This window comes from Rutilus rutilus, assembly GCF_951802725.1.
Source record: "Rutilus rutilus genome assembly, chromosome: 14".
Taxonomy (NCBI): domain Eukaryota; kingdom Metazoa; phylum Chordata; class Actinopteri; order Cypriniformes; family Leuciscidae; genus Rutilus; species Rutilus rutilus.
This window is the reverse complement of record NC_140219.1, coordinates 31,089,167-31,101,171: the sequence shown is the minus strand read 5'-3', so window position 1 is coordinate 31,101,171 and position 12,005 is coordinate 31,089,167.

Here is a 12,005-nt window from a genome sequence, read left to right as displayed (position 1 = left end):
TCATGAACATCAAAGTTGGTCTGATACAATGACTTCACAATGCCAAGTTTTCATGCTGTTTGCAGTAGAACCAAACAAAATCAGTGAAGACAATAAAAACAGAACACACAAAACACAAGGGACAATATACAAAACACAAGGAAAAATGTGCCACTTCAGAATACTGTCCCGTATAATATAATATTAACATTATAGTAACTACTATTAACTAACAATAAACTCTGATTAAGGAATTAGTAAGTAATAGTGCTTAGTCAAATGTGGTAGTAGGTAGTAGACTACTAAGAACTACTATATACAGGTTCATAATTAATGTGAATAATGCATAATGTATAATTAATTCTAAAGTGAAGGTAATGGTAACCCACTAGTAACGTCAACGGTTGCTGTGTTGAACACTCTCGAAGGTGAAGGAGAACACATCCAAGAGTGTTTATTTTAAATCCAACAACTTAAATCCAAGAAACTGCAAGGGAAAACAATACCACACAACTAAAATATGACTAACGCCAGACAAAGAAACAAACCAAAACTGAGGGTATAAATAGAGAGCAAACACAAGGGCTAAAAAACAAGGAACACCTGAACTGAATGAATCAAACAATGTGTAACTATGTGAACAAACAGTCAGGGAACAGAAAGAACAGAACTACCGTATTGTTCCGAATATAAGACGTGTCAAATTAGATTAGTGCGCTGCTTGCCCTCCGACTTCAGGAAGAAACTGCTGTCTTTCCTGCGCTATGTGATCGGCCTAAGGAAAAAACATTCATATCCACCCTGGATCAGTAATGCCGATCAAACACCTGTGTTTTTTGTCATAGTGAAATCTACTAAATGAGAGCTTCAGGTTATTTTATGGCAGCTATGGCATAAAGTGTTTATTTCTGAATGTGATTGTTGTTGATACATTTTACCAGTATTTCAAATACTTGTTTAAATACAAAAATAAAACATTTAAATATATATAAAAAAAAATGCAGTATGAAAATTATTTTCAAATAAATAATTTTCTTTAAAAGAAAAGATTTTGACTTCAAAAGGCCTTCAAGGTACATCTTGAAAGAAGGGTTGTCTTATATTCGGAACAATTACCATACTAGAAAACTATGAAACTCAAGCATGAATGGAACAGAAGACATGACAAAAACAATTTGACTATAGTGACTCAAGTATTACCAAATCCTTTAGAAGGAATTACTAATTGTTTGGATCAGTATTCTAAAGTGAAAAGCATGACAAATGCCTGGTAATGACTCATCATTGTCATTGTAAGTCATTGTAAGGTTTTGGATAGTAATTCCTTCTGATATTATTTGGTAACACTTGAGTCACTACTGTGTGGTTCCCATGATCTTCACTTTAGAATTAATTACACATTATGCATTATTTACATTAATGTTGAACCTGATCCAAATAATTACTCCAAATAGTTACTAGACCAACCCCCCCCCCCCCCCCCCCCCCCCCCCCCCGCACGTAATAACCTGTCTAACGATTGATGGCTGCTCCAAGTCTTCGTCATCAGTTAGGAACCTGGGTGTGCTCTTTGACACCAAGGCATATTCCTAGCATCTGTAAAACCACATTCTTCCATCTTAAATATATGTCTAAATTATGACATATGCTCTTCAATGACAAATTAGTAAATGTTAGTCCATGCGTTCATGACCTCAAGGCTAGATTATTGTAATGCTCTACTGGGTGGTTGCCCTGCTCGCATAATAAACAAACTACAGCTGGTCCAAAACACAGCAGCTTGAGTTCTTACCAGAACCAGGAAGTATGACCATATTAGCCCGGTTCTGTCAACACTGCATTGGCTCCCTATTAAACATTGTATACATTTTAAAATATTGCTGATTACTTACAAAGCACTAAATGGTTTAGCTCCGCAGTACTTGAGCGAGCTCTTAACGCATTATAGTCCTTCACGTCTATTGCGATCTCAAAAGTCTGGCCAGTTGATAATACCAAGAATATCAAAATCAACTGTTGGTGATAGATCCTATTTAGCACCAAAAATCTGGAACAGTCTTCCTAGCAGTGTTTTTAAAGCTGTCAGTTTAAATCTAGACTAAAAACACATCTCTTTAACGTATACACATAACATTTTATCAATTTCTACATGTAAAATTAGACTGCATAAATTAGGTCAGCCAGAACACTTCCCATAACACCTGATGAACTCGTTACATCAGAAGAATGGCTTCTAGACATGACCACAACACAGCCCTGACGTGTCAGCAGAGTGTACGCACGTGACATATTAGTTATTAGTTAATAGTAGTTACTAGAATGTTAATATTGCGTTACTCATTTGTTCCTGTGTAGTTATTCATTAATAACTGCAGATAACAGGTCATTGTGGTTTCTCAAAAAAGCTGAAAATATGGTTAATGTTGACTCAAAATTGTGAACATTTATAGATATTCTGGTAAGGTGTTTTTTTTTAAATTATTATTATTCTTGTGTTGTGTTTTGTATGTCCTTAACATCAACCTGCAAAAGGGACAACGGATGAAAATTAGCCAGTGTTGGCTAAATCTGGCGCATTTTACAAATTGTTATGTACTATTAATGTGTACTGTCCCAGATTAAATAAAGAATGATCAAAAAAATAATGACAGAACAGTATTTAAAGTTTTACCGGGAAAATATATAACAATTGAAAACATTCATTGCACTACATAGTAAATATACAATACATAAAAGTAATGTGTTCAGAAAACAATATGCAAAAGTTTGAAGATGATATATGTGCAAATACGTATAATTCAAATTCTGTATACATAAAAAGTCTACACACCCCTGTTTTTTTGTGATGTAAAAATGAACAAGGATGAATCATATCTGAACTTTTGGACATTTATGTAAAAATGACAACCTATGCAATGCCATTTAAAACCAAAGTGACACATTTCAGAGAAAAAATATATAAAACTTGGAATAACTAACTGCGTAAGTGTGCACAGCTTTGAACAAATATTTATTTGAAGCACTTTGATTTTATTACAGAACTCAGTCTGTTTGTATATAAGTCTATCTGCTCGGCACATCTTGACTTGTTTTCCCATTCTGCCTGGGCCATTCCAAAACATTCATCTTGCTTTGCTGAAGCCTTTCTTTTGTTAAATTCAACTGTGTGTTTTGGTTTTAGTTTACATACATGCTTTTGCACCCAACATACCTGGCCAATAGCTTAAATTTTGGTCTCATCAGACCGTAACACATATTTTTCACATGGTTTACGGAGACTTAATATATATGTTTTTGCAAAGATTAGCCAGGCTTGGGGTGTTTTCTTAGTCAGAAAAGGCTTGCGTCTCAAAGTCCAGACCGATGAAGAATACAGGATATAGTTGTCACATGTAGGAAGCAACCAGTTCTTACTGGAAGGAGCTATAACTCTTTTAATGTTGCTGTAGGCCTCTTGATAACCTCCATGATCAGTTCCCTCTTTGACTTCTTATCAATTTTGGAGGGATGCCATGTTCTTAATAATGTCACTGTTTGCCATACTTCCTCCAATTGTGGATAATTATGTTCACTGCGTTCCTTGTAGCCTACATCTAATGACTTTTTTTGTAGGCCTTATCTGTGATTTTTTTTTACAATGATATCCCCTTGAGGCTTCAAAAGCTCTTTATGGCCCAAAGCACTTGTAGTAGCATCCAACCAAGAAGATGTCAGAAAAATCGTTCAATCTTACTGAGATTTAATTGGCGTTAATCAGAGTCACTTTTGGTAAAGACAAGTGTGTACTATATTTCACATGAGCTTCACGATTAGTTAATTCTGAACACGTACCCAACTATAAAAGGGTGCGCACACATTGTCACATTTAAAGTCGCACACGAACAAAGACAAATGAGAAACACTAGGAGATCGTTTTAGCCTTCCACAGTAACAAACAATACCGAACGTGGAACTGAATGAACTGAAGACTTAAATACACAAGGGAGCAATTAAGGGGAAAAAAAAAAACAGTTGTCGTACTAATTAACAACCATGAGAACAAACAAGGAACTGTGAAGAATAGGGAGCAGGAAATACCAGCAGGAGAAACCAGGGAGATGGAAGGAGCAGGAGAAGCCAGTGAAAGAGCCAGATCTTTGAACGAGTAAAAATTACAACTAACATCAGCTTCAATAGCACTTCTAGTTGCTGTTTAATGTAAAGGATGTTTTATTTTGCATATGAAGAGAAGACTTTAATATAGCTTCACATGTTAAACATGTAAAATATGCTTAATTACTGTCTAATACAATTTTGGGATATGAAGATTTGTTACACTTTAGTTTAGGGAACACATATCCAGGTAGCACTTTATTTTACAGTCCTGTTTAGCATGTACGTGCTATATTATTTATATTTATATATTTATTGATATGGTAACACTTTACAATAAGGTTCATTAGTTAACTACCTTAGTTACAGTTTTTCTCAATTGTTCACACACAAATCCTGGTACTTGAGACACAATGACCACAACATGTAACTCATTCACCAACCCCCTGAACCAATTCTGCTAAACTACAAGCACAATTCCTGCTTTACACTCAAATTGCAGTTCTAAAACACACCTTTTTCAAAACACTACACACAATTCTCTGCTTTTGGCACAATTTTCATGCAGAAAATCTCTTGTTTTCACAAGGAACACACTGCCATTCAAACATGCACACTGACTCATCACATGGGCAAACACCCGTCACACAGGTTTACAATTAGCAATCAGAGCTTTAGCAGAAAAGGGCAACAGGTCAGCTCTTCAATGGAGCAATGGATGCCAACATTTTTTACAGTAACTGTATACAGTCAATTCTTCTGTTGTATTGTATGTAGACCACTGTATGTACAACTTTGTGTTGGTTGGGATGTACACTGTGTACATTGTTTTTGTGGGAAAAATAAAATATATTTGTTACCGTGTATTTGTGTGTTCTGAGTATAAAAACAATATTCTCAAATATTTTACAACACACTTATGTATGTACTGTCTGTAGAAAGTGTAACACTGAACAAAAAAAAAGGCCTACGTCATTATGATGAATGGAGAAGAAGTGTTTTGCATTCATCATAGTGTTTTACATTGAGCACATCAGTGTTCAACTGGTTCTTATAAATGTCTATTCATATGATGGTTTGTGTGTGTCATTTGAAAACAAAATACCATTTTGAGAAGAAATAACATTGTTTTGAATGTAAAGTTTCATTTTGCAGGAGAATTGAGGGGTTTTGCCCATTGTCTGTGTGTGTGTTTTGATTTGTGTGTAGAGTTCTGAGAATATGAGGCATTGCTTTCAGAAAATGTGTGTAAACAATTGAGAAAAACTGTAATGTGTGCCTCAGCTTGTGGAAAACTAATGGTGAACTTTGAATCATAATGTGGTTTTCTTTTTTACTGCCCTGTGTTATTATGGTGGTTATCAGTATATTACAAAGATATAAAGCAGATTTTAATGGTTTAGTGAAAATGAATAATATTTATCAGCTAATGAAACATAAGGGTTGTCATGTAAAAACTAAAAGGTTACTACTGTATTTTAATGGTAAATTACTGGGAACCACAGCTGATGTTTTGTTTATTTAATTATTTTTTTGCCGTAAATTTAAGTCCAAAGTAAGGTTGCTACCATATTTTTTACGGTAAAATACTGGCATCCAAGCTGACGTTTTGTTACCGTAAATTTCACAGGTTTTCTTTACATAGTGTTTTTGAGGAATGATGACCCAGGAATGATGATCCAAGTGTGGCTATTCAAGTGCCTTTCCTTGTGGGGAAGATGACAGAGCCGCTATTGCTGGGGTTTAATGTAGTCGAGGAGTTAACAAGGGGAAAGTCCCTTGTCCATGTGCATTTGCAGAACTCCTAAAGATGGGAAGAAGTAGGAGGATGACCACAGGGCAGACAGCTTGTAGCATCCGCCTATTGATGTCAGCCATCTGGAAGAAGAACAGCAGAAATTAGACAAAGAAATGCTTTATGAAGAATCCAAAGTGTTTGCACAAGGGGAGGATGGATTTGCTCACAACATGGCTCAATATACTGAGGATTTGCTCACAATATGGCTCAGACTTTGGCCTTAAATACAGTGCAAAGAAGAGTAATGATTTTTAGTTGTAGGAAGGACAGGAAACTGTCACTTCCTGACTTCTCTCTGTGTGGTATTGTGTGATATATGAGGCTAAATAATCAGAACATTATATAACTGATGACCTGTCTGATGATAGGGACATTTACAGTGTTGGATGATGTATGCACGAGATAATATGTTCATTTTCAAATTTAGTATGTGCTCAGGATCTGTGAAGACTACACTTTTTAGAATGTAAATATGTGATATTGTGGACTCTTCTGTTCTTTAAAAAAAACAAAAAAAAAACATGGTCTGTTCTATTGCATGTGTTTTTGGATCGTGTGTGTCCATAATAAAGCTTTAATTGATTGATAGGTGCTTGGGAGAATTGGCAAACTTCGGAGAACATGCTGGGCCACGCTCTCATTGACAAATCACAAGTTCAGTATGGCGTACCACAGGGCTCAGTACTAGGACCGCTGCTGTTCACTCTGTACATGCTACCATTAGGAGATATCATTAGGAAACATGGAATTAGCTTCCACTGTTATGCCGACGATACTCAGCTCTATATTTCTTCAAAACCTAACGAAACTTACCAATTCACTAAATTAACAGAATGCATAGCTGATATAAAAAATTGGATGACTCGTAATTTCCTACTTCTAAATTCTGAAAAAACAGAGATTCTAATTATTGGACAAAAAACTTCCTCACGTAATAACCTAGAATACTGTCTAACACTCGATGGCTGCTCTGTTAAGTCTTCGTCGTCGGTTAGGAACCTGGGTGTGCTCTTTGATACCAATCTTTCATTTGAAAGTCACGTGTCTAGTATCTGTAAAACCGCATTTTTCCATCTTAAAAATATATCTAAATTATGACATATGCTCTCATTGACAAATGCGGAACAATTAGTCCATGCGTTCATGACCTCAAGGCTAGATTATTGTAATGCTCTACTGGGTGGTTGCCCTGCACGCTTAATAAACAAACTACAGCTAGTTCAAAACGCAGCAGCTCGAGTTCTTACCAGAACCAGGAAGTATGACCATATTAGCCCAGTTCTGTCAAAACTGCACTGGCTCCCTATTAAACATCGCATCAATTTTAAAATATTGCTGATTACTAACAAAGCACTAAATGGTTTAGCTCCGCAGTACTTGAGCGAGCTCTTAACGCATTATAGTCCTTCACGTCTATTGCGATCTCAAAATTCCGGCCAGTTGATAATACCTAGAATATCTAAATCAACTGCTGGCGGTAGATCCTTTTCCTATTTAGCACCAAAACTTTGGAACAGCCTTCCTACCATTGTCCGGGAAGCAGACACACTCTGTCAGTTCAAATCTAGATTAAAGACACATCTCTTTGACATAGCGTTCACATAATACATTATAGACTTCTATAATTCAATATTAGGCTGCATAGATTAGGTCAGCTGGAACCGGGAACACTTCCCATAAATCCTGATGTACTTGTTACATCATGAGAAGAATGGCATCTACGCTAATTTTAGTGTCTTTGTTTATCCCAAGGTTTTCCCGCAGCCTGCCGGATCCAGGCCGTTTCCAGATCTGATGAAGGACCTTCGCCTGGACCCGATGTCAACGCAGTGCTGAAGTGCCAACTAGTCTCTCCCTATGGAGGATCCCTTTCCCACTCTACAGATAACGCGTCGTCGGGAAAACTCAATTTGCGTATCTACCCCGAATTGATAAAATAAAATAAAATTCTGAATCAAAACTATAAGGAAACACCAGTAATTTGTTTAGGCTTGGTTTGTAGGGAATTCCAAACCTGCACACATATATTCAAACGCACATAACTATAGAACCCGTTCTTAATGCGCATCTGAACGCCATCAGCATTTCTCACAGGTTCGCGTTTAAAGTCTGTGTAGAGAGAATGGTGTCGTCTTAGCGGCCCCTAATTTAAAAACAAATGATCGTTGCGACGGAAGCGAATCAATCAAAACTAACTTTAGCTGGAAAATAACTTTATTAAAGAACCGCTATAAAGCCAAAACAATCTTACGTTAAATTATACATTTATCTCTGTAAAGCTGCTTTGAGACAATCTACATTGTTAAAAGCGATATATAAATGAAAATGACTTGACTTGACTTGACAAATTCCATCGGCATCAAGGTGAGTCCTCCGGGGACGCCAGAAGGGTTCTGTCATGGGTCAGGGTTTGTCACTGGTTCTTCTCTGTTGTTTTTTATGGTCCTGTCATTTTCTGCAGTTCGTGATTTGAGCAATCAGAGCTGCCTTGTAGCAATATGTGCACAATCGCAAACTGATCTCCTCCATCTGTTGCTTGCTTCCCTTACCCTTTATATTCCCAGCTGTGTCTCCCTCTTGTTGTCAGTTGACCACTATTCATGTCGCGTGGATGTTTCATGTTCTGGACCCTCATTCATGTGTGTTTGTGTCTGTTAGTTACCTGCTTGTGATTATGCTACGGAACCAAAGACGGGGAGATTGTAGCAAGACTGTTCTCACTTGCTGGACTCGGGCTCGTCATTCAGTTGGTCATCTTGTGTTTGTTTGCTTTTGGTGGTCTCCTCTATACTGTATATGTCTGCTGATGAGTGTGCAGAGCACACGGGAACTACCACACAGTATTTTGTTTGCCACCACACCTCCCTGAAGGTTCTCAAGGCGATGGTAAAGGGACATGTGCAACTAGAGTGGCTTGAATTTCATCTGAGACTGCTTGTCTTCTTGCCCTTCCCCTTTTTAGTTCAAAAGCCTGGTTATAGTGTTTAAGCAATCGAGAAAAAAATTTGAATAAACTAATCGCGTAGCTCATGTGAAATGTTACACACCTGTCTTGACCTGAAGTGACTCTGATTAACTCCAAATAAATCTCAGCTGATTTTGTACGATTTTTCATACATCTTCTTGGTTGGATGCTACTACAAGAGCCACGGGCCACAAAGAACTTACGAAGTATCAGTTGGATCTCATTGTTAAAAGGTTTCACACAGATAAGCACTACAAAACCATTTTCAAGGTATTAGATGTTCATGGAACACAGTCAATATAGTCATCAATAAGTAGAGAAAGTATGGCACGTACTGACATTATCAAGAACACTATGAAATCTTTTCAGGTTTCCACAGTAAAATAAACAATGCAGAATATTTTACCTTAAATACTCAATACAGAACATTTGACCTTAAATACACATGGGCACAATCATGGAAAAACAGAACAGGTGTGGTACTAATTAACAACCAGGGGAACAAACAAGAACCTAGAATACAGACTACAGCTGACATTATGCCAACCCCTACCTTTTACAGTTTTGGCCAGAAAATTCAATTGATCAGACCATAACACGTTTTTTTTTTCTACATGGTTTTGGGAAACTCTATATATATATATATATATATATATATATATATATATATATATATATATATACATATTTGCTAAGATTAGACAGCCCAGACAGATGACAGCCTTGACAACCTCCCTGACCAGTTTTCTCTTTGTCTTTTCATCAATTTCGAAAGGTCACCCTGTTCTTGATAATGTTTCCAAATTCCTTAAGTAAACTTCCAAGTAAACTTGTTGATTACTATCTTTACTGGGTTCCATGTACATCTAATGCCTGGGAAATGTTTTTGTAGCCCTTCTCTGAGTGAAACAATTGAACAATGAGATCGCATAAGCTCTTAGTGGCCATGGCTCTTATAGTAGCATCCAACCAAAAAGATGTCAGAAAAATCTATTTTCTCTTTCCTCACTAAATCACTACAAAAACTCACAGTAATAAAACAGAACAATCCTGCTATTGTGTTGTGTCTGTATGTGAAATATGCCTCATATACATCATTCATCCTCACTGTTTAAAAAACAACAACAGCAAAACATTACACTTTCATGGCAGTCTTATTTGAAAATGAGTCAGCATTTAGTAATGTCATGATTTGTAGGCTTACTATAATTGCTATTTTAGAACTGTATTGTTATGCAACATAACTGATTGTCATCAATAGCTTTTGAGCTTTTTCCTGTATAACTTCCGTCATTGTGGTGCAGTTTGCAGATGTTTAATTGTGAATAATTTATAGGGCTAAAAAAAAAAAAAAAAATTCTGTGATTAATATATGTTGTTTAATGTGTTAACACTTTTTTTAATTAACGCACATAAAACAACATAGCTTTTTTCATTAGGATTTGGTTGAGGGTTAGTTGCATGTAATTATGCATGATTTACTGCTATTACTATGGTAAGTACATGTAACAAATGTAACAATGACACTGAAAAATAAAGTGTTACTGAATATGTTTAATGTTCAGTAATTGTTAAAGAAAGATAAAAACAAATACAAAATTAAACCCTGGCTTTTGATTAATGGTGAATGGCTATAATTACTAAATGTATCCCCAGAAAAAAAAAAAAATATATATATATATATATATTTCATCAGATGCCACTAAACAAATATGTCAACTTTTTTTTTTTTTTTTTTTTTTTTTTTTACATTTGGAGAGTCGATGTGACAATAATTTTAAGATTACACATTTTAATGTTATGTGCTATTAATCACAATCAGTTACAGAAATTGATTAGATTAATTGATTAGCTTTATTATTATTATTATTATTTATCAACAGCCCTAATCATTTATGTTAGTTGATGTTGACTGTTTGTCATTTTTAGGATTATGTTAATACTGTAGAACACAGCTTTCAAAAGCTAATTCTCAAATAGACTAATTAGGGATGACTGATACAATTCACAAACAAATACCAATGAGATCATATTGAAGTTTTTCCATTTAGATTTTTCCATTTCATTTGACCTTACTAACAATGAAGTCACTCCTAAACTCTCAGTCGTCAGACAGACAGTACCTCCTATAATTTGAAAGAATGATGCATCCGGCTACGTGAAGTGTTAGGTATTTTTCCACAGAGGAGTGTGTGAGTGTTTTATCTTTATACTGAAAGAAAACCACGATACTAAGGTACAAACCTGTCTTGCTGTAACTTTGCATGGCTTTTTTTTGTACCATTTCCTCCTCCCAGAAAGTATTCTTCATTCAGTAATTTTAATAGAAACTTTACTTATTGTTAAAAATGTAAAAAATTTCCCTCAATCCATTCAGACTGAATAAAAGCAAAGTTTCAATTTACATGCCGCTTTTGAAGCCTCCTGTTACTATAAACACACCCTGTGCTTGTGTGGGGCTGCTTCACTCAGACCGCGTTTTTGCTGTGAAAAACACGAGATGCGTTTTTGAAAAAGTTGAACTTATTTGAACTTGAGCGCCCCGATTTTAGAACGCGGTTCAAGACGTCCGTCTAGCGCGTGTTTACATAGAAAAACATTGGAAAAGTAGCGCATTGGAATGGAAATGTGTGTTCTGTGTGAACGGCCCCTTACACACCTGCCTCAGCGACTGTCAGACAGTGAAGCTTGGGTTACGTGTGCTTGCTTCTCTCAACCTTTACTACAAAAGTCACGAAGGAAATTTGTCAACTGAGAAAACGGCCATTCTGTACAGCACACAATACTGAACTACAGGAATGTACCATCCGAACTGCACGACGAAAACAGTCTCAGATTCATGCGACTTTAAACATGATGCTCTGGGATGTTTTTCCAGCTGCATGAGACATCATGACACAGTCTGAGAATTCAAGGAGCCATTATAGAAGGCCATTCATAGGCAGGCAGTCAGGCAAATAAACTGACAGGGCAGGGTCATTGGCTCAGCTATCCACCCAAAAACAAACTCATCTGGCTCTGATATGCATCAGCGTCTTATTTTCGTTGCAATTTCCTGGAAAGAAACCTTTTCTTGTAAGAGATGCTGTTGGAGGTCATGCCCATAATGACTAGCTCATGTATTAGTCCATTAGGAAACAATAAGTCTTTTAGTTGTCTTTTTAAATTCTT